The following is a 24,815-nucleotide window of genomic DNA, read 5'->3' on the forward strand; positions in this document are numbered from 1 at the left end:
TCATTTGATAGGTTCTCCTATCAACTAGTTTGTCAGGGTGACAAACACATCATCTCAACTCCTCCTTCTCTATCTTGGGAGTAGATCATGTCTTCACATGTTGATCCAGTGTACATCCCTAATCTTAAACTCTAGAGGCTTCCACATCTTCCACTTTGGTGATCTGGTCTATGCATCCAATAACTTCCCTTTTCTTACTCTAATTGTCTTATCCCGAAGAGTCATGATGCATGCCATGTATGTTGTGGGATAAGCAAGGTATTACCACTTACCAGTGGGAAGCATAGACAACTACACTTCAACTACTAAACACCGATGGAGGAGTATCTATGTCACCTGTAGGTAATTTTGTGACTTCACTAAGGAGAGGATACATCTCCAACTTGACATATGTCCCAATACCTTTTCCATATGTCACCTTTGCTCACTAAAGTAGCACACTTTCTGTTAACCTTCACTTCATCTGGTGGGAGTCCTATAAGATGGCATCATACTAGCATACCAGTTGTACTTCTAACCCTTCATTAGTTTATACTGCAACAAGCTTTATGCTTCACACACTTGTTGGTTCCCATCATTCACCAATCACTTCTCTATGATGCTTGTTCAACATCATCATGCATACTCACTAACTAGTTCCTTCTTCCCAATACTAACATGTAAACCTGTTGCTCCAACATGCTTACCTATTGGCTTCACTATCCACACTACCAGTTGATAACACTAACAACATATAAACAATTCTTTCCATATCGATTGTCCTTCTATACTGGTAACATGCTATACCAATTGAAATCAATGATAACACAATGCCAACAATCTCCCCCTTTGGCATTGATGTCAACACATGTAGTATCTAGTATAATACAGATTCTTTCTCCCCCGTTGACAAAAATGGAAAAGGGTCTTGACAACTGGTACACTGAAAGATCTATTTGTTAGGATTCCCAAAGATACTAAGAGGGGGGGTGAATAAGTATCTAACTGGTTTATGGATTTTCTAAACTTATTAAATGAATTGCATGCCAAAACAGTGTACTGGTAAACTAGAAATAATGCAATAAATAAGATTAGTAAACACAACATAGAAAACACACCATAACACAATATTTTTAACAAGCAAACCCGGTGTGGGAAAAACCTCGGTGGGATTTGTGACCCACAATATTCGCTCACTAGCCAATAAGTGAACATTACTGATACAATAGGGGCCTGCACATGTAGGAAGGCCAACTACCTAAATCTCATTGCTTAAATACAAAAAGGGAAGTCTCACTGACTTACAAAAGTGGATTATGTAAATCCAATGTCATGTATTGCTTCAATTCAACATCTGTTATACTAGGTTCAGTACCAATTTAAGCTCATACAACTTCCAAAACCCTATTCCAAGGTCTGCCTTAATATTCACATTTGGCTATTACATTCCTTCCATATATTTCACTTCTTACAAATGATTTACAAGATCTCATACTTATATGAGTCCTAATACAATTCGCCTTGTCGGCTTACAAAAAGATTTTACAATTAAATATAAATTACAATAAACAAAATCCTATCGGCCAGGGTGCTAGTAAACATCTTTTCCACTGCCGATGTCTATCGGTGCCATAGGATTGTAAGTTTTCCATCAATGACAATAACTTCAATCACCTACAATTTCTCATTGGAGTGTGCATTTGCCAACAATCTCCCCCTTTGGCATTGATGGCAACACTCATGAAAAAAAGTTAAAATTGTATCCAAAAAGTGTTGTCCAAAAATCTTACCAAAACTATGTGCTCCCCCTGAGCAGATGATCTCTTTTGTCTTACTCCTTTTTCTCATCCTCTACTACTCCCCCTTTGGCATCAATGACAAAGGCTATCATTCAATTCCTATTGAGTGTAGTTCCTATTATGATCCCTGTAATCAATGGGTTACAAAAGCAACATTCAGACTATTGTAGAACCTTTCACTGTCCTTTAGTGTTACTTCAGTCCTCTGGATTGTACCAGTGATTATGTGCATTTTTTCTTCTGGTGTCTTAAATCCTGGAACAAGAGCCTCAGAAATCTCTTTTCTTAAAGAGATGAGGATGTCTAGTTTAGGACCTAGTCTGCACTTCAGTTCCTTTGCCTTAAATTTTAACCTTTCCTTATCTTTTTCAAGTTTTTCAATTTTCTCTTCAAAGCCGGTAATTTCCTGTTCTACTACCGATATTGAATCTGATGAACCTATTAAATTGTCAGCAATATCATTGATTTCCTTTTGAGCTTTGCTGATTTCTTTATCTATATCCTCTGTCAAAATGTTTGCCTTCCATGTTTCTTTGTAAAATTTCTTGAAGTCCAAAATTGTCTTTCCTAGTGTCAGTAATAATGTGTCAATATGTTCCTTACTCTTCTTTACTGTTTCCTCAGAGAAATTTTCCTTCATTTTTATTCATTTTCTCTCTAAAAGTCTCCTCATTGATTTGATCAATTGTTAGAAGATTGTCAGTTATGTATTTAGACAATGTGTCTAATTGGCCTAAAGAATCTTTATTCTCTATTTTACACTTGGGTGCTATCAATTTCAAAATTGGTAAGGTATCATCAATAGCCTAATATGCTAGTGCATTACAATTAGTTATTTTCTTCATTGAATTAAGCAATACCTTGTTGGCATTTTTGATGATTATGTTGTGATTGTCATTGATGGACACACACTTGCTCTTGCTATGAGATCACTTTTTGAATGTATGAATTATGCTCAACTGGTATTTGTTCCAAACCAGTATTATGTTGTAGTCTTTAGACTATCGGTGTTTTGCAAAAAGTGTTTACCGATCTCAAGCGGCATGAAGACCTCAAGCGGTTCGAGGATCTCAAGCGGAACGGAGCAAAAGAACTAAAAGCTGTAGTTATCATTTTCCCGGTCTTCATTTTTGTCAACCGGTAATAATTAAATTGGTATTACTCTGAGTTACCAACCGGTAATCGGTAAAGTTGTATAAACCGATATTACTCTGTGATGAGTTACCAACCGGTATATTTTTGTGATGAGTTACCATCCACTGACACTTTGACGGTGATTTCGTGTCGTGTTACCAAATGTGTCTCGATACATTGAACCTAGGAACTTGCAATCTAATCCTATTGGACCGACATGAAATCAGATTCCTTTTTAAGGACATCATGTCTAGGGTTTTAGGGTGTGTAGTTGTTAGGGTTTTTGGTGGTTGATGAGTTTTTATGTGCGATCTTAATAGAGAAGATCAAGTTTGTGTGTTGTAATAGAGTGTGGATTTACTGAAGACTAAAGTAATGCTAAAATGCATTAGCAATAAGCTATCATGGATCTAACCAAGCAGAATGTGCTATTTTCTAGATCATTCACTTGTTGATTACTCACGTCTTTGACAAGTCAAAAACCCTTAACCAGGTAGGGCCAGAAAAACCTTTGTAAATCCTCTAACAAGGTGATTCACATCTGTGGATCTGAAATTCTCTCACAAGGTAGTCTTTAATTAGAATTATCTCCTAACAGAGATTTAGATTCCTAATAGGATCTGTTCTGGTAAAGAACATTGTATGACCTTAACCGATCTAGTTACAATTTTGCAGATAGTTACTTGTGAGTTTCATCTCACCGTGGTTTATCCCATTTGGGTTTCTAGGTCAAAATCTCTTGTGTTATGGTGATTGTGCTTCTATGGGTGAATGCCTTATTTTTTATTTGGTTTACAAGTGTGTTAACCGGTGTGTTTGCAAAACTGTTTTACCGGTTTACTGCTATACTGTTAAAGTGTTTGAGTTTGGTATTTCTTGTATACTAATTCAGCCCCCCCTCTTAGTATTCATCAATTGGTATTAGAGCTAACCTTTCTATTAGTCTAACCACTTGGAAAGAGATATGGGGGAATACACTGTGAGGGAACTTACTCATCAGCTCACTCAGACTGAGAAAGCCTATGATGAACTTAAAGTCAAATGTAAGGCCTCTCAGGAAAAAAGAAGAGAGCATGCTAAAAAACTGATGGAGTTAACTAAAAATAGTTCTCCTGATAAAGTGGACATGGAAGCCCTAGTTCAAGAAGTTGAAAAACTGAATGAGTCCAATGCCAACCTAAGAAGGGAACTTGAAGGACTAACTATACGAATGTATCAAGAGCTTGAGAACTAGAGGAAAGCTAAAGATCTAGTAAAAGACAAAGATCATGAGATCTCCAAGTTGAAGCAAGAGATCAGTGCACTTACCACTCATCTTCATGAAAGTAAAGTGGAAAAGGAAGAAATGCAAGGTGAACTACACATGGCTGTTTCTGAGAATGCAACCTTAAAGGAATCCAATGCTGCAATTTCCAAAGAACTCACTGAGTCAAAGGAAATACTTGCCAAAATCAATAAGAGCTCTGTTAAGCTAGAGCAAAAGATTGAATCAGCTAAACCAGTAAAGAATACAAATGGACTTGGTTTCTCTGAATATGAGGAAGGTGAGACCTCTGGAACAAAAGATGGAGCATCAAAGAAGCAACTAGCACCAAAGGATAAAGGTAAGCAAAAGTTCAAACCTCTTTGCTTTAATTGTCTCAAGGAAGGACTTACTGCTAATGTATGTAGAACTAAGGCTTACAATAATTTTCCTTATTTTCTAAACAATAAGCCTAGACCCAATAGATTCAATGGTAATTGTTACGCATGCAAAAATTTTGGGCATAGAGCATTTAAATGTAGGTCTTTCATGCACAACACCGGAAGGTATCCTCAAAGGAGTCAAGGAATCTTTCCCAAACCCTTTGGGAACCGGAATCCAAACCATTTTAATACCTATAATCATCAGTCAAGAAGCCGTGGCTATCAAGTGGCAACCAGATGGAGAGCAACCTATTTGATCTATCATGGTAGTGGTCACACTACTGCAACATGCAGAAGGAAGAATGGAAACATGAACAATGGACCTTGGAAAGCACCTGGAATGGTTTCCTATCATTGCAACAAACTGGATCATACAACAAGATTATGCAGGATGAGAAAGAATATATTGGATGATATACCGGTCACTCCGAAAGGAAAGATTGATGTTGAAATTGTTCAAGCAGATATGAAGAAAACCTGGAAGAAGAAGCCAGAAGAAGTGTCTCAAGAAGAACTGGTTTCTGCACCTAGTGTGAAAGTCACTGAACTGGCAAACTAAGCCTCAGAAAAGCTTAGGGGGAGCAAATGGTGAAATGTTTCAAACCCCCGATTTACACTAGTAAAAGACCTTAACTAGTATGTGATACCTGTCAACTAGCAGAAGACTAGAAACGGTAAAAGGCAAATTAGGGTTTATGCCCTAATAGTGGAGCATTTATTATGGTAGGTGAAGAACTTGTTTAAAAGGATTTTTCAAGTCATTTTTCACTTATCAGTTCTCGAGCAAAGAAGTTTTCAAGTGTTGAGTGGCAAAAAGTGATTTGGATTGCGATTCAAAGAATTTTCAAAACCTTGAAGAAGAATTAGAAGCTAATATCAGTCGGTCAATTATAGAACACAAAGCAGTATTTCAACAACCGAAGGAGTGTGTGGAGAAGTGGAAATTGCAAGCCCTAAATTTTGATTTTTGAAGGTATTTTTTGAATTTCTCTATTTATCATGGCTTCCGCATCACACTCTAGTTCTAGTGCACCTATTGATTCAATAGACTTCATCCAATGGAAGGCAAAATATAATGCCCTATCTCAAATACCTGGTGGTGTTATAGTGGAGGAAGGTATTTTAGATTATATTGATTGTAAAATTGAAGACCTAGGATCTCTAATGATCCATTCTCAGTTAAGCTTATTCTGCGGAAAGGACAAGAGGATCAAACCAGAATTCAACATCTTAGAAAAGAAGAAGCTTCACAATGCGGTCTATTTCCTTGAAGAGTTTTTAGATGATCACATCTACATCATTCTAAGTAGAGTGCATGGTGACAAAATGTACTTAGAGTGGACACATGAAATCACACCGAAAGCTATTCATGTCGTCACTAGTTTCTGTAACGTCAGTGAAGTGTCAGCCCTAAGGAAGATCAACAAGACCGAAATGACCAAGCTCACTAGTTCTGTGAGCAACCAATGGGGAATAACCATCAATCCCATCAAGGATGATTTGGTCAAATATGCCTGCATGGTAATAGGTTACCGAACATTTTATGCTAGTAGGATCAACTCTATCTCTGCTGCAGCAGTAAATGCTACCTACAGGATGATCATGGAATATGCATCATTTGATTTATGCACCTATATGCAAAGGCAACTTTTGGTGAACTTTAAGTCAATTAAACAAGACAATGCCTCGAGATTTAAGTTTGGAAAACTATTGGTCAGGTTGTTCTTCTACTTCCAAGGTTACTTCCTAGGAGTCAGAGATATTCAGTGATCTGCGGACCAACTGGTTACAAAGTAAATCAAGGAAAGCCTTCAAGCGGTTGGAACTGGTTATCCAGAAGTTCTAAAAAAATAATTTTATGAGTTTAGACGTAAAATGAGCCAAAGAGTGAGAATATCGGATGATTTTGTTAAGAAATATGAAGATGACATCTGCTTCACCATCAAAGTTGATGAATGCATAATGGAGGCAGTTGAGCCTAGACAGAAAGAAGTGGAACCCATGGGATATGAGGTAATGTATGACATGCTAGATGGGTATGCCTCTACCCTCATTGCCTCACCCCTTGACCCAAAGGCAAAGAGAATCAACACCTATTTGGAAAGGGTTACACCAGTTGAAGAACCTTCAGTAAAGAAGGGAAAGGCAGTGCCTTCAGTATCGGCACCAATTACTGCAGCAAGTCCCAAAGTGACCAAGCGGTCACCAGCAAAGAAGAAACTGAAAGTTACACCCACCAAGTCTCTGAGAGAAAGCAGAAAACAAAAAGCAACACACCAGACTCAGAGGACACTGTGTCTGAAGAACAACCTAAGAAGACTAGGCAAACGAGGAAAAAGACAAAGACAACTAGCAATGAACTGACAACATCTGCACTGGTAAATATTTATATTTCCTCCTACAAACCTTTGACACATTGTCAAAGAACTATTAAGAAAATTAGAAGAAAAGTGCTTGGTGATTTGAAAGAGTGCATTGATGATTTTAATGATGATGAAAAGGAAGAAGTTGAATAGGAAGTCATTAAATATTTATGTATTAATGACCAGTGGCCATCATAAATTAAATCTGAGACACCTAATTCTTTATATAATTCTTTAGATAACAAATGGTGCATTGCCATAGAGAAGGAACAGGAAATAAGAGAGGAAGTATTTGCACAATACTTTCCTGATGTGCCCAAATCAGAACTTTATGAAGTGGTGGAAAGATATAAGGGCCTCTTCTTCATGAGAAGAAGGAGACTCCTATTGCTAGAAGGAAAAGTCTTGGAAGTGGTAAAAGATACCCATTCCCTTGCTCAATTTGCTCTAAAGTTGCACCAAGTGGTAGAAGCCAACAGGAAAGTTGAGCAAGAACCGGAAATCAATAAACTGAATGAGGTGTATGATAGTGAAGGAGTACTGATCACTGATCAAATGGAACCCATTGATGTTGATGCCTTGAATGGTGACGATGTTACTCTAGGTATATCAATAGAAATGACAAGACAAGAAAAATGGGCAGAGGAAGAGAAGAAGCAACAAGAAGAAGAAAAGAGGAAACATGAAGAGGAAAAGAGAAAAGAAGAAGAAAAGAGAGAAAGGAAGAGGAGATGAGAAAGGAAGAGGAGAACAGGAAGTAGGAAGAGGAGAAGAAGAAGGATGAAGATGAAGAGAATTGGAAAGAAGAGGAGAAGAAGGAAGAAGAGAAAAGGAAGACAAAGGAAGAGGAGAAAAAGAAGGTAGAAGAGGACAAGCTAAGGGCTAAAGAGAAGGAGGGAGTGACATAGAGCACTCAAGTGGAGACCCCAAAGGCAACCGGTAGTCAAGCCAAACTAGCTGACATTAACAGTCCCATTGACCTCCAATCTGCAAATGAATCAGAGTTACTACAAAGCATTAAGCTTTCTCAAGAATGCCTGGAGGTGATAAGAAGGAAGAAGGAGCAAGATGTGATCCAAGATGCGGTAGACACTCTTACCGATTTGATACCTAGTACCAACCTCCCTAGTACTGATTCCTCTCTGGCCCAACTGAAACTCTTATGCACAGTTGTGGAGGACCAAGTACAAAGCCTAGAAGAGGTTGTTGAAGCTAATGCCAAAAAGAAGCATCAAAAGGCTTTGTACACTACCTTGGTGAAAAAGTTAAATGAGCTCCGGTCCGATCTACAAAAGGCACAGAAGAATACTAAAGATGTTCTAGATGAGGGGAATCTACTACTTAGAAAGATATGTCAACCCCATCTATTTTGTGATGATGTGCTTGCTTAGAAAGAAAAACTACAAACTGATTTGCAGACATTCATAAGCACCTTCAAGACACCATATGATTCCTTTACCGCTTATGGGAAACCCGTTCACCGATTTCAAATTCAGGCTGCAAGAATTGAGTTGGAGATAAGCAACCGAACCAGGGATTTGTAGGAACTACAATTGATTCTACTACCAAGACTGCAAATACTTCAAAAATGCTATCTCAATCTAGATGCCTTGACAGTTACTCAAGAGATGAGTACCTTGGACACCATGGAGGAACAGGTATCCCAGATGCAAATGGAGAGTGAGGTTGCTACCTCATTGCTTGAGTCATGGTCCTTATCCATGAAGCAATTTATGCAGGACTTTAAATCTATTTTTGACAAGTTTCACTCTTTATTGTCATAAACATTTATTTAGCTAATAAAAATAGGGGTTATTCAGTTGTATCTTTTCATTATTGGCAAAGGAGGAGAAGTAATCTAGTATTTAAAATTTTTATGCATGCTATGTATACATTCATGTTTATCTCTGTAAGGGAGTAGCATGCATTGTATTTTCTGCAAAAGGGATAGTGTATATGCTTAGAGGGAGTAGTTTTGATTATGGCATATTTTTGTTGTAAAACACTTAGATGTCAAAATTTTCCTAAGTGTTGCCATCAATGCCAAAGGGGGAGATTGTTGGTATTTTTGATGATTATGTTGTGATTGTCATTGATGTACACACACTTGCTCTTGCTATGAGATCACTTTTTGAATGTATGAATTATTCTCAACCGGTATTTGTTCCAAACCGGTATTATGTTGTAGTCTTTAGACTATCGGTGTTTTGCAGAAAGTGTTAACCAATCTCAAGCGGCATGAAGACTTCAAGTAGTTCGAGGATCTCAAGTGAAATAGAGAAAAATAACTAAAATTGGTAGTTATCCGGTAATAATTAAACTGGTATTACTCTGAGTTACCAACCGATAATCAGTAAAGTTGTATAAATCAGTATTACTCTGTGATGAGTTACCAACCGGTATATTTTTGTGATGAGTTACCATCCATCGACACTTTGATGATGATTTTGTATCATGTTACCAAATGTGTCTCGATACACTGAACCTAGGAACTTGAAATGTAATCCTATTGGACCGACGTGAAATTAGATTCCTTTTTAAGGACATCATGTCTAGGGTTTTAGGGTGTGTAGCTGTTAGGGTTTTTGGTGGTTGATGAGTTTTTATGTGCGATCTTAATAGAGAAGATCAAGTTTGTGTGCTATAATAGAGTGTGGATTTATTGAAGACTGGAGTAATGCTGAAATGCATTAGCAATAAGCTATCATGGATCTAACCAAGTAGACTGTGCTATTTGCTAGATCATTCACTTGTTGATTACTCACATCTTTGACAAGTCGGAAACCCTTAATCGTGTAGGCCTAGAAAAGCCTTTGTAAATCCTCTAGCAAGGTGATTCACATCTATGGATCTGAAATCCTCTCACAAGGTAGTCTTTAATCGGACTTATCTCCTAACAAAGATTGAGATTCCTAATAGGATTTGTTTTGGTAAAGAACATTGTATGACCTTAACCGATCTGGTTACTATTATGCAGATAGTTACTTGTGAGTTTCTTCTCACCGTGGTTTTTCCCATTTGAGTTTCCATGTCAAAATCTCTTGTGTTATGGTGATTGTGCTTCTGTGGGTGAATGCCTTATTTGTTGTTTCGTTTGCATGTGTGTTAACTGGTGTGTTTGCAAAACTGTTTTACCGGTTTACTGCTAGACTGTTAAAATGTTTGAGTTCAGTATTTTCTTGTATACTAATTCACCCCCCTCTTAGTATTCATAATACCTTTGTTACATTGGTTGGCCAGAATTCTGTCGGTGAAGAATCAGATGATTGACCAACTGTCTTAACAATCTATAATTCATCGGTGTGAGGAACCTCTTTGCTTATGGTGATCTCTGGTAGGTCAGTTTGAGTCTACATTTCTATAAGCATGGGTTTAAGTTTCTCAACTAATGTCGATGGCACAGTCTCTGCATTAACCTTTACCTCATCCTTCTTCTCATCTAATTTCTCAATGTGTGCCTCAGTCTATTTCTCAAAACTTTCCACTGCCAGTTTTTTTTATTGTGTCTCTGTGTTTTCTACCAGTTTCTCTATGTTTAACTCTGAAATGTCTATAGTCGGTATCTCAACAGTTCTTTCAGTACTATCAGTTGTTGATTGCTCAGTAGATACATCAGTATGTACACCAGTGGTATCTGCCATTCCTATATCTAGGGAATTAGTTGCCTATTCAGTTTATGTTTTAGTCCCAATTTCAATGTTTCCAATTGTATCCTCAATATTTGTCTCAACTGTAGTGTCTTCTACTGGTGGCTCAATTGCCACATCTCTCTTCTCACTTGATTCCTTATCCACCACAATGTTAACTTCCCGTGTATTAATATTCATTATAAACAACACCTTAGAATTAGGATTTGTGTCCTCATGTGTTGTTTCCATACTCTTTGTTGCTGGTGGTGTATCAACATTTTGTGCCGATGGAGTATGAGAAGGAGGTGGGGGTAAGTTATCTGTCACCTTTATACTTGGAGGACCACCTACATTAATTTTTCCTCTATCCTTTTCCTTTTGGTAGACTTTAAAAGTCTTTGGTCTCTTAAGCTCTTCTTGTTTCTCTTTCTCAACAAGGGATATATCCCACTTGTCCACAGTTTCTTTTGATATCTCATTAACTCTACCAGCCATGAGTATTACATGTCGGTGACCGACTGAAATTACTGTCCGGTTAGCCTCACTTATCAGTTCATCAATTTCTTCTATTCAATTCATTGGGTGAACTACAAGTAGTTTCTTTACCTTCATCTTTTTATCCAATTCAACAATTGTCGCTTTCCTTGCTTCTAACCTTCTATACAACTCATTGGGTAGATCATCTACAACCTCAATCAAAAATTTCTTTTAGATATCCAAGTGTAGGATAACACTATTTTCAATGCTTTCCTTTTCATTACTATTAAAAGTATCATACAACTTGCTAATGTTTGATAAGTTACCATTTTCCATTGTCTCATTCAAAAGGTTGTCAACTGGAGGAACAACTTGTTTTTCTTTCCTTTTATTTGGTGTTAATTTATTTGTTGGAGGCCTAACTGCTTGTTGTTTCTATCTTGTTCTTTTAGGTGTAGGAGTAGGTGTCGGTGAAGGTTTCCTTTTTCTTACTACCGGTGAAAGATGTGTTTTCGGTTGTAATCCTTCCAAGTCACTTTCCTTAATACCAGTTTTATTCAATACATCTTCCTTGATTGCTTTAGCCTACCTTGTTCCTTTTCTAACTATTTGTTTAGTTTTCTTTATTCTTTTATGTGATTGAATGCTGCTTTCAATTTTTTTTGCATTTCCAAATACTTTTTTTGTTGGTTCTTTAGGGGCTTCTACAAGGGCTTTTTCATAAGTTTCTATTATGTTCTCATCAGCCTCATATCCCATCTCTATAACCCAAATAGTCCTTGGAACCACTGCCTCCATCCAGATTTCATCTTTCTTTATCACAAAGCATATCTCCTTTTGATATTTATCTACTATAGATTGAGATAGCCTTATCCTTGTTTTCATCCTATCCTTCAATGTCTAAAAATGTTCATTTATGTTCTTTTCTATATCATCTCCCATGTTGTTTAGTATGTCCAGAAATTGTTTTCCTACCGATATGTCAAAACCAAAATCCTTTCTACCAATACCGAGAACTTCCTTGGTAATATAAAACATTAAACACACAAGTAAGTTGCCAAATCTGAAAGTCCCTTTCTTATCACCCTTGATCTTCCTCAGATTGTCTATCAATTCATCCTTCAACCATTTGCATATGTCAATCTTTGCATTGTTGTTTACCATGTCATAGGCACTCTTGATACATAAGCTAGAAATAGAGTTTAATCTGTTGGTATGTGTAACTTTGTATCCAAGAATCATGCTAATGAACCTTACATTGATATCCTTTACATCATTTACTCTCAAGGATCTCTTGTCAAAGGTTGCACCAGTTAGGGTCATTGCATTGTCATTTGGAACCCTTTTAGTCTTGTCAGGCCTGCTACTAGTGTCAAGGTAAGTTTGTCACTACCCTAACTGCTTCTTTGGTTATCTTGTGAATTGAATCCAACCAAAAGAACTCCCCATGAACTCTGCTTAACACAATCCTTATAACATCCTTTGGAAAATTAGGGATACTAAGAATCTCCACAAAACCTAGGGTTCCAACTATCTTATGTTTCGGTTTCATATTTCCATTACCATCACATATAATAATCTTGTACATGTTCTTAATTTCATCATCTCCTAGTTCTTCAATATGACAATGTATGTAAATTCTAGGATCCTCAGCATATGCAACTCCTTTAGGTATTTTTGAGAATGCTCCTAGGGTATCATCTTTCTTCGCAATTTTGGGAATAATCTTAAATATGGGTCTAGGGCGCTTAACAACTTCAATTATAGTAGGGTTTGCAATGAATTCACGTGCAGAGGAGGAAGCCATTGTTATAAATACCTTGATCTGCCTTTAGGTATGAGTGCTTGAATGATTTTCTTCACTTCTCGCTATGGATTCCTTTGCTCGGGATTTTCGCACTCTTAGGAAATTTGAATGCTCGGTGAATGAAAAAGAGCCAAAAATACTTGCTTTATAATATCATTTCATTTAATGCCTACTGGTTAAGTGAAACTTAACACATCTATCGGTAAAGAAGTATTTCAACTTCTCACCATCAACTGAGGGTAAATTAGCATGTTCTTCAATTCATTGCCATACCCCCAAAAGGTTTCTTTTTAGTTAGATGAATAATCTACTATCGGTGGAGTGATACTTTGTTCTACCGGTGAAGGAATAGCTTCGTTAACATTCATATCTGACTTCCCGATCCATTGTTTTGAAAATTATTTCTTTACTTCTTCAACCTTCTCTTTACCTTTCAAACTGGGTCCTTTGTTGTTTGTCGGTGATGCCTTACTTCTACAAAATTTTGCAATATGTCCAATCTTGTTACATGCATAACAAGTCACATTGTTTTTATGAATAGCTTTTCCATATCCTATGCCAGTATGTGTTCTGCATTGATTAGATAAGTGTCCAAATCTTTCACAAACATAACATCTTACATTCATTTGGAAGTTTTCTAAATTATGTCCAACTTTGTTGCATTTAGAACATTGACCGATGGGTGCATTGGTGTTCTAATAGTTTCTAGATCTACATTGATTTTCTCTATGACCATACTTGTTACAGTTAAATCATTTTTCATTGAATTTATAGGCATTAGGTTGTCTTACCAGTTTATTGTGATCATGATTGTTTGCAATACCGAAGCTTTCACCAACTTCAAAGCCAAGGCCATTAGTATCTCCATTAGGTTTCTAATTTTTCAACATGTCATCAAGTTCTTCTGAACTTTTCTTGAATTTCTCCTTGTGTTGATTTGCAATAGCCAACTCATTTCTAAGAAATCTTTTTGTCTCATGAATTCAGTTTAATCATGCTCCAAGTGAATTATATTTGTCTTCAACATATCATTTTCATGACTAAATCTTAGATTTTCATTTCCAGCATCATTGATTCTCCTAGCCAAGCCATCTTCATTCTTCTTTCGGTTTTCAATTTCTTTACAAAACCTCATAGTCATATCTTGCATCTCATTCCTTAAGGTAATGTTATCCTACTTCTTCTTGCTTACAAGATCGTTAAGAGTTTCTTTTATATCATCATCACTATGTATCTTCTCATGAAGTTCTCTTCTTTTGTTCCTAGCAATAGGTAGATTTTCCTGAAGTCCTTGAATGATTTCCTTTGCAACCTTCAGATCATCTTCAAGTTTCATATTCTTTAATTTTTCTGCATCATAATCTGCAAGAGCTGTTTCCAATTGCTTTCTCAAGTTTTCCATCTGTATCCATGTCAAAATCTTCCTCAAGCTATTAGGCTTTTGAAAATAGAGGACTAGGCTCCAATACCAATTGTTAGGATTCCCAAAGATACTAAGAGAGGGGGGGGTAAATCAGTATCTAACCAATTTATGGATTTTCTAAACTTATTAAATGAATTGCATGCCAAAATAGTGTACCGGTAAATGAGAAATAAAGTAGTAAATAAGATCAGTAAACACAACATAGAAAGCACACCATAACACAATATTTTTAACAAGGAAACCCAGTTTGGGAAAAACCTCGGTGGGATTTGTGACCCACAATATTCGCTCATTGGCCAATAAGTGAATATTACTGATACAATAGGGGCCTGCACATGTAGGAAGGTCAACTGCCTAAAGCTCACTGCTTAAATACAAAAAGGGAAGTCTCACTGACTTACAAAAGTGGATTATGTAAATCCAATGTCATGTACTACTTTAGTTCAGCATCTGCTATGCTAGGTTTAGTACCGGTTTAAGCTCATACAACTTCCAAAACCCTATTCCAAGGTCTGCCTTAATATTCACATGTGCCTATTACATTCCTTCCATATATTTCACTCTTACAAATGATTTACAAGATCTCATACTTATATGAGTCCTAATACAATTCACCTTGTTGGCTTACAAAAAGATTTTACAATTAAATACAAAATATAATAAACAAAATCTTGTCAGCCAGGATGCCAGTAAACATCTTTGCCACTGCCGCTGCCAGTGTCTGTGCTTGTGTTGGTCTCTGTTGGTACCATAGGATTGTAAGGTTACCATCAATGACAATACCTTCAATCACCTACAATTTCTCATTGGAGTGTGCATTTTCCAACACTGTTTTCCAAATTTTGTACTGGTTGCTTGTTCCCTTTTTACCACTATGCTCTGCAACCTCTCAACTAGCAGCACATGAACTAGAAAACTGACACCAATTGTTTATACCGGTCTGATACTGATGGCAGAATCAACCAATTGTTGAAAAGTGTGTCAATGAATATTGCTTACCTACTGGTAAAACTAGATTTTTCCCATCTACTCAATTAATCTTAAGAATCAAATGTGATTGTACTATAAGTTCTACCAATTGAGCCAACCATTGATGCAGACATTAATACCAATTTGATATCAATGAAATATTCTTCCTCTGTGGGGGTTGCTCTGACACCAATATGGTTGACATATTCTCCCCCTATGCAGGTAACTCAAATCTTTGTTCACATCTCCCTGTATACCGGTCCACAGTGTAGCAACAATGACACTTGATCTCCTCATGTGTCAAGTGTATCAGATACCAATCATAAGATATTATTATGAACCCCCCTGAATCACAACTCTCTAGTCTTTAGGTTTTGGTCAAGTCCTAAACTGGTACCCCAAACTACACTTGTACTGGTGGAAGTGAGCATCTATAAATGTTGATTGTCTTTCACTTCCATGACATCCATCCCATCTTTGTGACATGATCTTACCTGACCACAATGCCAAGTCACATTGACTTCATGTCAATATACACACCATTGACATCATGATGTCTCTGTAGCATCATAAATTGTACGCACTTGCTAGGATGGTACAATTTCACACCTAGTTTAGCACCCGCCTTGGCACATTTTGCATTTTGCATTGCATTTCCCCTTTAGCACTTAATTAATCAAATTAATTAGGTCTAAGGTTCTATTTCATCATCTTCCACATCATAAAGTTGGTCCCTTTCATTAAAGTGTGCCCCTTTCATTTTATTCCTCCAATACATCATTTAATCAAAAACCCTAATTAGGTCCTATTTTGAACTTGGGGGCTTGATTTCGGGGGTCAAAACATCTTGAAATCACCTGTAACTTTAGGATTCTCTCTAAAATCATCATATCCAACGGCCCTGAAAATTTGGTGAAAAGTTGTCGGGACCATGGCGCCCGGAGTGCACACGGTCCCGGACATTTTTCCCAAAATTTTAGGAGCGCAATCCAATCATAAAATAAAGCTTAACCCCAAGAAATTGACAGGAGATTCAATCTCTAGGTCGGCCAAAAGTTGAAATTAAGACCTAGGGTTTCATATATAAGAGCTCTCTTTCTTCATTTGAAAGGATCCGATTTTTGGTTTCAGGGACCTTCTATGCAGTGAAAGAGCAGATCTTTGAAGACTTCAACAACATTAAACATCCATCCATCAAGCATTCATCAATTTCATTCATCCATTTAGGGCTTTGAAGGCATTGAAGAGCAATAAGGGATCACCAACTGAAGATTGGCTTGTACCCCTCCCTTGGGGTTGGGTATGATTTCATATTGTTTTCATGTCTTTGCATAAGCCTCATTATATCACTTGTATTCATGCTTTAGATCTCTTTACATCTTGATTTGGAGCATTTACATTATCATTTACAAGCAATTAGGGTTTACTTTCTAGGTTGCTCTAGTTTGCTTACTTGCAATTTTAGGATCTTGCACACACACAAGGTCTGCACACACACTACTTTTACAATACAACTTGGCTATTCATGGAGGTGGAAATCACCAAAGCAGGGGTTTGACTAAGGCAAATCCCTATATAGCCGCCCACGATACCTTTTTAGATATAAGTGCAGGTTTCAGGATTCGAACGACGCCGCAAGTTGCAGATCCGACGGAAGCAGATGGAGACTGAACTTCACACCAAATTTCAGAGAAAAAGACCAGGATAGGGGCATGGGGTGCCCTGGTCCTGCCAGGACAGGGGTGCTAGGTGCCTTGGTCCCTAGGATAGGGGCGCTGGGCGCCCTGCTCCTTCTATCAGACAACATTTCTGACAGTTTTCTAGGTTGCAAAATAGCAGTTTCAGGTGCAGTTTCAGGGCAGAATCAGGACAGTGGCGCCCGCGCCCCCATCCCAAAAATTTTCACTCAGATTTTAACTCTGGGTATGCATCTGCATTCTTGTCTTGTCCTTGTGTTTGCAGCTTTCCATTGTTTAACTTCAAATCTGCAATTTTGTTATTAGTTCATACTTGCACTTTGAGGTTAGGAATTGAACTTGCATCATTTTATCTTTCAATTACAACAAACGAATAGAAACCCTAATAGGTAGCCTGTGGCTCTCTCTTTCACAAAAAGAAGTAGCCAATTGTGTGATACCTCTAGGCTCTTTCGTATTCCACAATGTGTGTCAAAAGGTAAGATTAGGATATGTTAGCCTAGTCTCGCTTTTTCCCCTACACATTTTTGGTGAACCCGACGTGAATCTTATTATTGCTTTCTCTTGCATTGCATTTGTTGGATCTAGATCTAGGTTTAGTGTGTTTCATTTAAGTTTCATTTTCATAAGAAAAAAAAAAAAGAGGAAAAAGAAAGAGTGTGTTTCTTTGTTTCTTTGCATTGTGTGTTTAAGTTTTATGCAATTTTTTATTTCAAAATGTCAGATTTTTATTTGCAAAATGTTCGTATTTATGATGATGTATGCAATTATGTCGATTATGAGTATATCCAAGATGAATTAGATGAAGCTTTAGATGAGTTTTTGAATCCTAAAGATGCCAAACCTTCATTTTACCAAAGACTCATAAACTTTGTTACTATGCCATTTCATTGTGATGAGAAAGATAAGTCGAATGGTTCCTCTCAAGGGTACATTCCTATCAACTCTTCCACTAAATCTAGTAACATGGTTGTTTTCAATGATCCTCTCTATGAAGAGATGTCTCCTTTTGAATCAAAAGATAAACCTTTTAATCGATATGATCATGCTTTGTTGGATGATGCTCTTGATGACTTTGTGGCTTTATCGAAATCTTTAAACAAGAACAAAATTTCTAAATTAGTTAACATGATAAACCTAAAAGAGCATAATAAGCCTCTCTTTGAAGTCCAAGGTTCTTATCCTTCTTCCACCTTTCAAGTTCCTAAATCACCTCTCCTTACTGTCCAAGGAGGGTATGGTCATGATTCCTTTCTTACTCCGAATAAACCTATCATCACTGTGCAAGGAAGAAAACCTATAAGTCCTTATAGTTATGCCAAGCAATTAACTAGAGAGAGTTATCATGTGGTTGCCCATACTTATCATACTAGAAATAATAGGTAGCCTAATCCTCCTCCTGTTACTCCATTTTCTCTTCCTAATCCCCAACCAATTCTTCCACAAGCTCCACATATTTCACAAGTTCTTGGTAAGGAATATGATCTCATAGAACAACTTAAAGCTACCCCTACTAAGATATCCCTTTGGGATTTGATTCAAACTTCTTCCGCTCATTACGGGATGTTACAAGATGCCTTGAAAGATTTGAATGTTCCTCCACCAAATACATCTAGTAATATAGTGTCTTTGGTCAACTCTGTGATGAATCCTAAAGCTCAAATTGTGTTTACTCAAGACGAGTTGCCTACTAGTGAAATTCAACATCAATATGATCCCTTGATGATTGTGGTTATCATAAATGACACTGCTATAAGACGAACACTGGTAGATAATGGCTCTGGTCTTAATGTGTGTAGCATTAATCTATTGCATAAGATGAATGTAGATACATCCCTTATTGAGCTTGACTCTCATCCCATTTGAGGCTTTGACAATGTGGCTAAGTCTTCATTAGGTATTATCACCTTACCCCTCATAGTGGGGCCTATTACTTTACCTACTCCTATCCATGTTATGTCAGGAAATCTAACATACAATTTGTTATTAGGGAGACCTTGGATTCACAGTATGCAAGCTGTCCCCTCTACATTGCATAGACAAGTTAAATTTATTTATAACAATAAGACATATACCTTGATAGGTGATACTAATTTCCAAGCTTGTTTGCAAACATCTACCTCCAAAGGGGGTTCTTCTAAGCCTTCCTCTTCTTGTGATGACTATTTAAACAAGATACCTATCGATGAATCTTCACACTCTGATGATCGAAATTCTTTGGATGAGTCTGAAACTGCTAAAGAAGATTCTTCTCGACTTAAATCTACACATGAGAAGGCTTTTGATCCTGAGAAGGTCTCACAGAAGACGATTGGGGATCTCTTGATTTTAATCCCACCTTTGTAGGTGAATATAGGGTTCCTCCTAGAGAGCTTAAAGTTGAAAAGAAGGAAGAAGCTAAAAATCAATCAATCTTACCTGAACCTATGAGCAATAATTTTGTGGCCGCCTCTCAAACTTCTTCTCCTCACATGTCTAATTCTGAAGGATTTGATTCTTTGTCTTATGAAAAACCACCTTCTCTTTCTAAAATGGCTGATCATTATGGTCATGGTTTTCATATTCTAGCTAAGCATGGGTATCATGGAAATGGTTGTGGTGCTCACGAACAAGGGATAAAGGTTCCTCTAGAGAATAATCTTTATGATGTGACCTTTGGACTTGGTTATAATCCCTACAAATGCACTAAAGCTTCTAAGAGACCATGTATTAGTGTTAATGTTATTTCTACATCTCTACCAATGAGACACCCTGAGTATATTGATGGGGATCCTTCATGTGCCTGTGCTTTAGATGTCTTTCCTACCGATGATGCTTTAGCTGAGTTTTTAGGAGCATATCATACTCTTCCCCGTTATCATCACAATAGGGGATTTCCTTATTGTTTGAACACTGAAGCTTATTTTGGAAAAGAGATTGATAATGATAAGATTGTGGAAGAATTCCCTCAGTTAAAGGATACTCCTCAATAGATTAATCTTCTTATAAGTGACACCATTGATGTTAAGATGGATCCTTGCAATGAAGAAAAAGTTATTAAAATTGGAAAATGTTTGGATGAAGAAGAACAAAAACAATATGCAGATTTATTGCATGAATTCCCTGAGATCTTTGCTTGGACATATTCTGACATTCCTGGTATAGATCCTAAGATTGTTACTCATAATATTGTCTTAGTTCCCGATGCTAAGCCTGTGAAACAAAAGATTCAAAAAATGAATCCTAAGGTAGCTTTGCTTGTTAAGGTTGAGATTGAAAAATTATTGGAGGCTGGATTTATCCGCCCTATTGATTATTCCCCATGGATTTCAAATATTGTCGTTGTGGCTAAATCAGATAATAAAATAAGAATGTGTACCGACTTTCGAGATTTAAATAAGGCTTCTTTGAAAGATGATTTCCCTCTCCCAAACATTGACATGATAGTTGATTCTACAGCAGGACATGCTTTGTTATCCTTCATGGACGGTTTTTCAGGATACAATCAAATCTTCATTAATCCTCAAGATCAATTCAAAACTGCTTTCACCACTCCTTGGGGTACGTTTTGTTGGGTGATGATGCCTTTTGGGCTTAAAAATGTCAGCGCAACTTATCAACGAGCAATGACCCTTATTTTTCATGATTATATGCACAAGATTTTAGAAGATTATGTTGATGATATTTTAGCCAAATCCATTCTCCGTATAGATCATATTAAGATCCTTCATCAAATCTTTGAAAGAATTCATAAATATCACATGCACTTGAATCCCTGAAAATGTGTTTTTGGTGTGGATAGTGGAAAACTATTAGGATTCATAGTTTCGCATCGTGGGATTGAGGTGGACACTAAGAAAATAGATGCTATTGTCAACAAGCCACCTCCTAGAAATGTGTCTCAACTCAAAAGCTTACAAGGAAAGATTCAAGCTATTCGTAGGTTTGTATCTTAACTTGCGGATCGTACTTTTCCTTTTACTCAACTTCTCAAAAAGAATATCACTTTTCAATGGAACAAAGATTGTCAGCAAGCATTTGAAGATTTAAAAGTATATTTGGCTAATCCTCCTATCCTTCAACCCGCCAAACCTTCTAAGCCCTTTCTGCTTTATATAGCTGCTTCCTCTCATGCTCTCGCAGCATTATTGGCACAACATGATAAAGATGGTAAGGAGTGTCTGGTTTATTACATAAGTCATACCTTACTCGATTATGAGACCCGATATTCTGCGATAGAAACGCAATGCTTGGCCTTGGTATTTGCGACTCAGAAATTGAGACATTATCTTTTAAATTCAGAAGTCCACGTCATGGTAAAGTTTGATCCGTTGAAGCATCTTTTCTCTAAAACTGATTTATCAGGACACCTAGCTAAGTGGGTTATGATGTTAACTGAATTTGACCTTAAATTTGTTTCACAAAGAGCAATTAAAGGGCAAGCATTGACCGATCACTTAGTTGAGGCCCCTTCACCTTTCTCCTTCCCTAACCCTGAGTCTTTTCCCGATGATTTCATTCTTTGCATAGAGAAAGGTGAAACTTGGGAGTTGTACTTTGATGGCTCTAAGTGTCGTACGGGATTGGGGGCAGGTGTTGTTTTGATTTCTCCTACAAAGAAATCCATTCCCTTATCTTATCGTCTCAATTTCCTATGTACCAATAACATTGCTGAGTATGAGGCTCTTATAGCAGGAATAAAGGCAGTCTTGGCTTTGAATGTAAATCACATACATATTTATGGAGATTCTCAATTGATTATAAGACAAGTAACAAGACTGTATCAAGCAAAACAAGACAAATTATCACAATATAAAGACCTTGCTATCTCTTTGTTACAAAAATTCAATTCTTATACCATGGAACCTGTTCCTCAAAAAGATAATAGACATGCGGACGCAATGGCATGCGTGGCTTCTCTGGTATCTTTAGAGGACCCTATGGTTGATCTTAAATTTGTTATTCACAACCTTATTTCTCCAGCTATTGTAGATGATTCTATCCTGGTGACATGTTGTGACTTTTTAGACTCAGATGAATGGTATTCGCATATTGTAAGATACTTGACCGATGGTACCTTTCCTGATTCCGCCAATAGGAACACTAGGGCTAGAATTCGCAAGCTGTCCGTTAGATATATCATTCTTTCTAATGTTCTTTACTAAAGGGGTTATAACAGTCTTCTCCTTCGTTGTCTTAACAAATCAGAAATCCCTATTGCTCTTGAAGAAGCACATTCAGGTGCATGTGGGGGGCATTTTGGAGGCAAATCCTTGGTTCAAAGGTTGCTTTGTATGGTATATTATTGGCAAACTATGCAACAGGATTCTTTTTCATTTGTTAAGAAATGTCATCAATGTCAACAACACAATAATCTGATTCATGGTCCTGCCCAAGAACTTCATTCTCATGTAGCTTCTTGGCCTTTCTCTGCATGGGGGTTGGATCTCATCGGTAAAATCTCTCCTCCTTCATCTCAAGGACACACTTTCATTATAACCGCAACAGATTACTTTATAAAGTGGGTAGAAGTTGTTCCCCTTCGCTCTACTACTGCTGAAGTGATTTGTCAATTTCTTCTAGAAAACATTATTTCTCGATTCGGGATACCTTCCACTATAATCTCAGATAATGGGACATCATTTAAGAACAAGGACGTGAAGAAATTCCTCGAGAAATATCATATCGAACATCGATTTTCTACACCATACTATCCTCAATCAAATGGTCAAGCCAAATCATCCAATAAGATAATTGAACAAATTCTTCACAAAACCGTGAATAAGCATGGTAAGGATTGGAGTACTCAGCTAATTTATGCTCTTTGGGCCTACCGAATGAGTGTACAAATTGCTACAGGAACCACCCCTTATAATCTTGTTTATGGTGTTGATGCTATTATGCCTTTAGAATTAGAGATTCCATCACTTAGAGTTTCTCTCAAAGGTATAGTAGATGATGACTCTTATAGAGAACAAAGACTTCAACAGCTTGAGATGCTTGATGAACAGCGTATAAATGCTCTTGAGAATATTCAAGTGTATCACAAAACTCTACAACGAAGCTATAATGATAAGGTTATTCAACATTCTTTCTCAGTAGGTGACTTAGTTCTCTATGAGAATCAGCGCAGTGTGAATGCCTTACCTGAAGAAAGGGGAAAATTTAGTCCTAATTGGCTTGGCCCGTATATTGTTATTGAAGATTATGGATCAGGTGCTTATAAAATAGTGGGTGTAGACGGTGTGCCTCTTAAAGAACCTATAAATGCTATGCACTTGCGTAGATACTTTGCTTAATTCCTCATTCCTTATCTTTTATTTCATTTATCTTCTTATCACTTCTTCAAAATTGGATAATATGTTAACATATCTTTGTTAGAGCAAATAGAATTAAATGATGTTTTGTTTAATCTATATTGCTTTGTTCCTGAGAAGCGTGTTTCTTTACTCTATGGTTTGTCTTGAATTCATCTATGTAAATTGCAAAAGATTTACATTTTCATTATGCTGGCATATTATACAATGTCTTTATGTGTTAAGTAGAATTGTATCATGCTGTGTTTAAATTAAATCACATTACTTATATGATTCTTAGGCTTAACACATATTTTCTCTATCATCAATGTAGTACTTGATTAAATATTTTATTTTAATTAAGTCACACATGTATCAATTTAATCATGGAGCATTGAAAAATCAATCACATGGAAATTAAATTCAGAACATACATGTACATCTACCAAATGTATTAACTTTAATCAAAATACACATTGTTTTAGGCATTAAAGATAACACATTTGAGACAAAGAGAAGCAAGTATATATATATATATATGTGGATCGTCATTTCATATACAAAAGTAGGTCACTATACATCCAAAATGTGACCTATCCTACATCATGAGATCATCTCCTATCCCTAGGGCTAGTGGCTGGAGAGTGACGACTAGACGCTCCCTCCTGATCTAGCCGTGAAGGTGGACCCATAGGTGTATAGCATGATATAGACCATGAATGACTCCAAGAGGAACTCCTACGATCCCTATCCATAAGGATCGTGTGATACGAGGTAGCCTCGGCCTGAGCTGTTGCTAGATCACGCTGTGCCTGCTGAAGGTCCTCTGATAGAACTCTCTCTCTCCCTCCATATTTCCACCTGTATTCGAAATGGGGAAAACAAGTCATCATGTCGACCCGCATTCCCTTGAGGCCTATAAGAAACCTCTGAGGAACTAGGGATTTGTGTCATCATGGAAATATCTGTCACTGCTTGCTGAATCAAGGAATGCCACTCCTGCACATTAGCTGTAGCAGTAGAATAGATTTTGTATTAGTACCATTTTATATCATCAAAACATTAATCAATCAATATAAACCTACTATACCTGGATCTCCCTCACGCTAGTAGGGATCGTGATATGGTAGCATCTGTGACTGGGAACTACTAGGCTCCCCATGCTCAAATGATCTATGCACAATGGGTACTGGTCTCCGTATCATCTTGTGTTCCCCCTTTTGGGGAATGAGAGGAGGATCCAGGGCTATGGTATCATCTCCTAAATGGTGGGGAGCTGCATCTGACTCCTCCTCATCATCCTCGTCCTCATCTGCATCCTCATTCTCCTCATTATCATCTCTATCTATGTCATCCTCCTCTCCTTCCTCCTCCTCCTCGGCACTAGGCTGATCTCCTATGGGTGGATCAGGATCTCCTACCTCCTCATGACCCTCTCCCTCCTTTGGCTCCTCTGATCTAGATCCCTGATCCTCATCTTGGTCTCCATGTCTCCATGGACTTGGATGACCTGTCGGGTGATCTGGTGGAAAGATAGGCCCTGGGTATGTCCTCACAAACCATGAGAGATACCTGCA

The sequence above is a fragment of the Cryptomeria japonica genome, chromosome 3 (genome assembly GCF_030272615.1).
Source record: "Cryptomeria japonica chromosome 3, Sugi_1.0, whole genome shotgun sequence".
Taxonomy (NCBI): domain Eukaryota; kingdom Viridiplantae; phylum Streptophyta; class Pinopsida; order Cupressales; family Cupressaceae; genus Cryptomeria; species Cryptomeria japonica.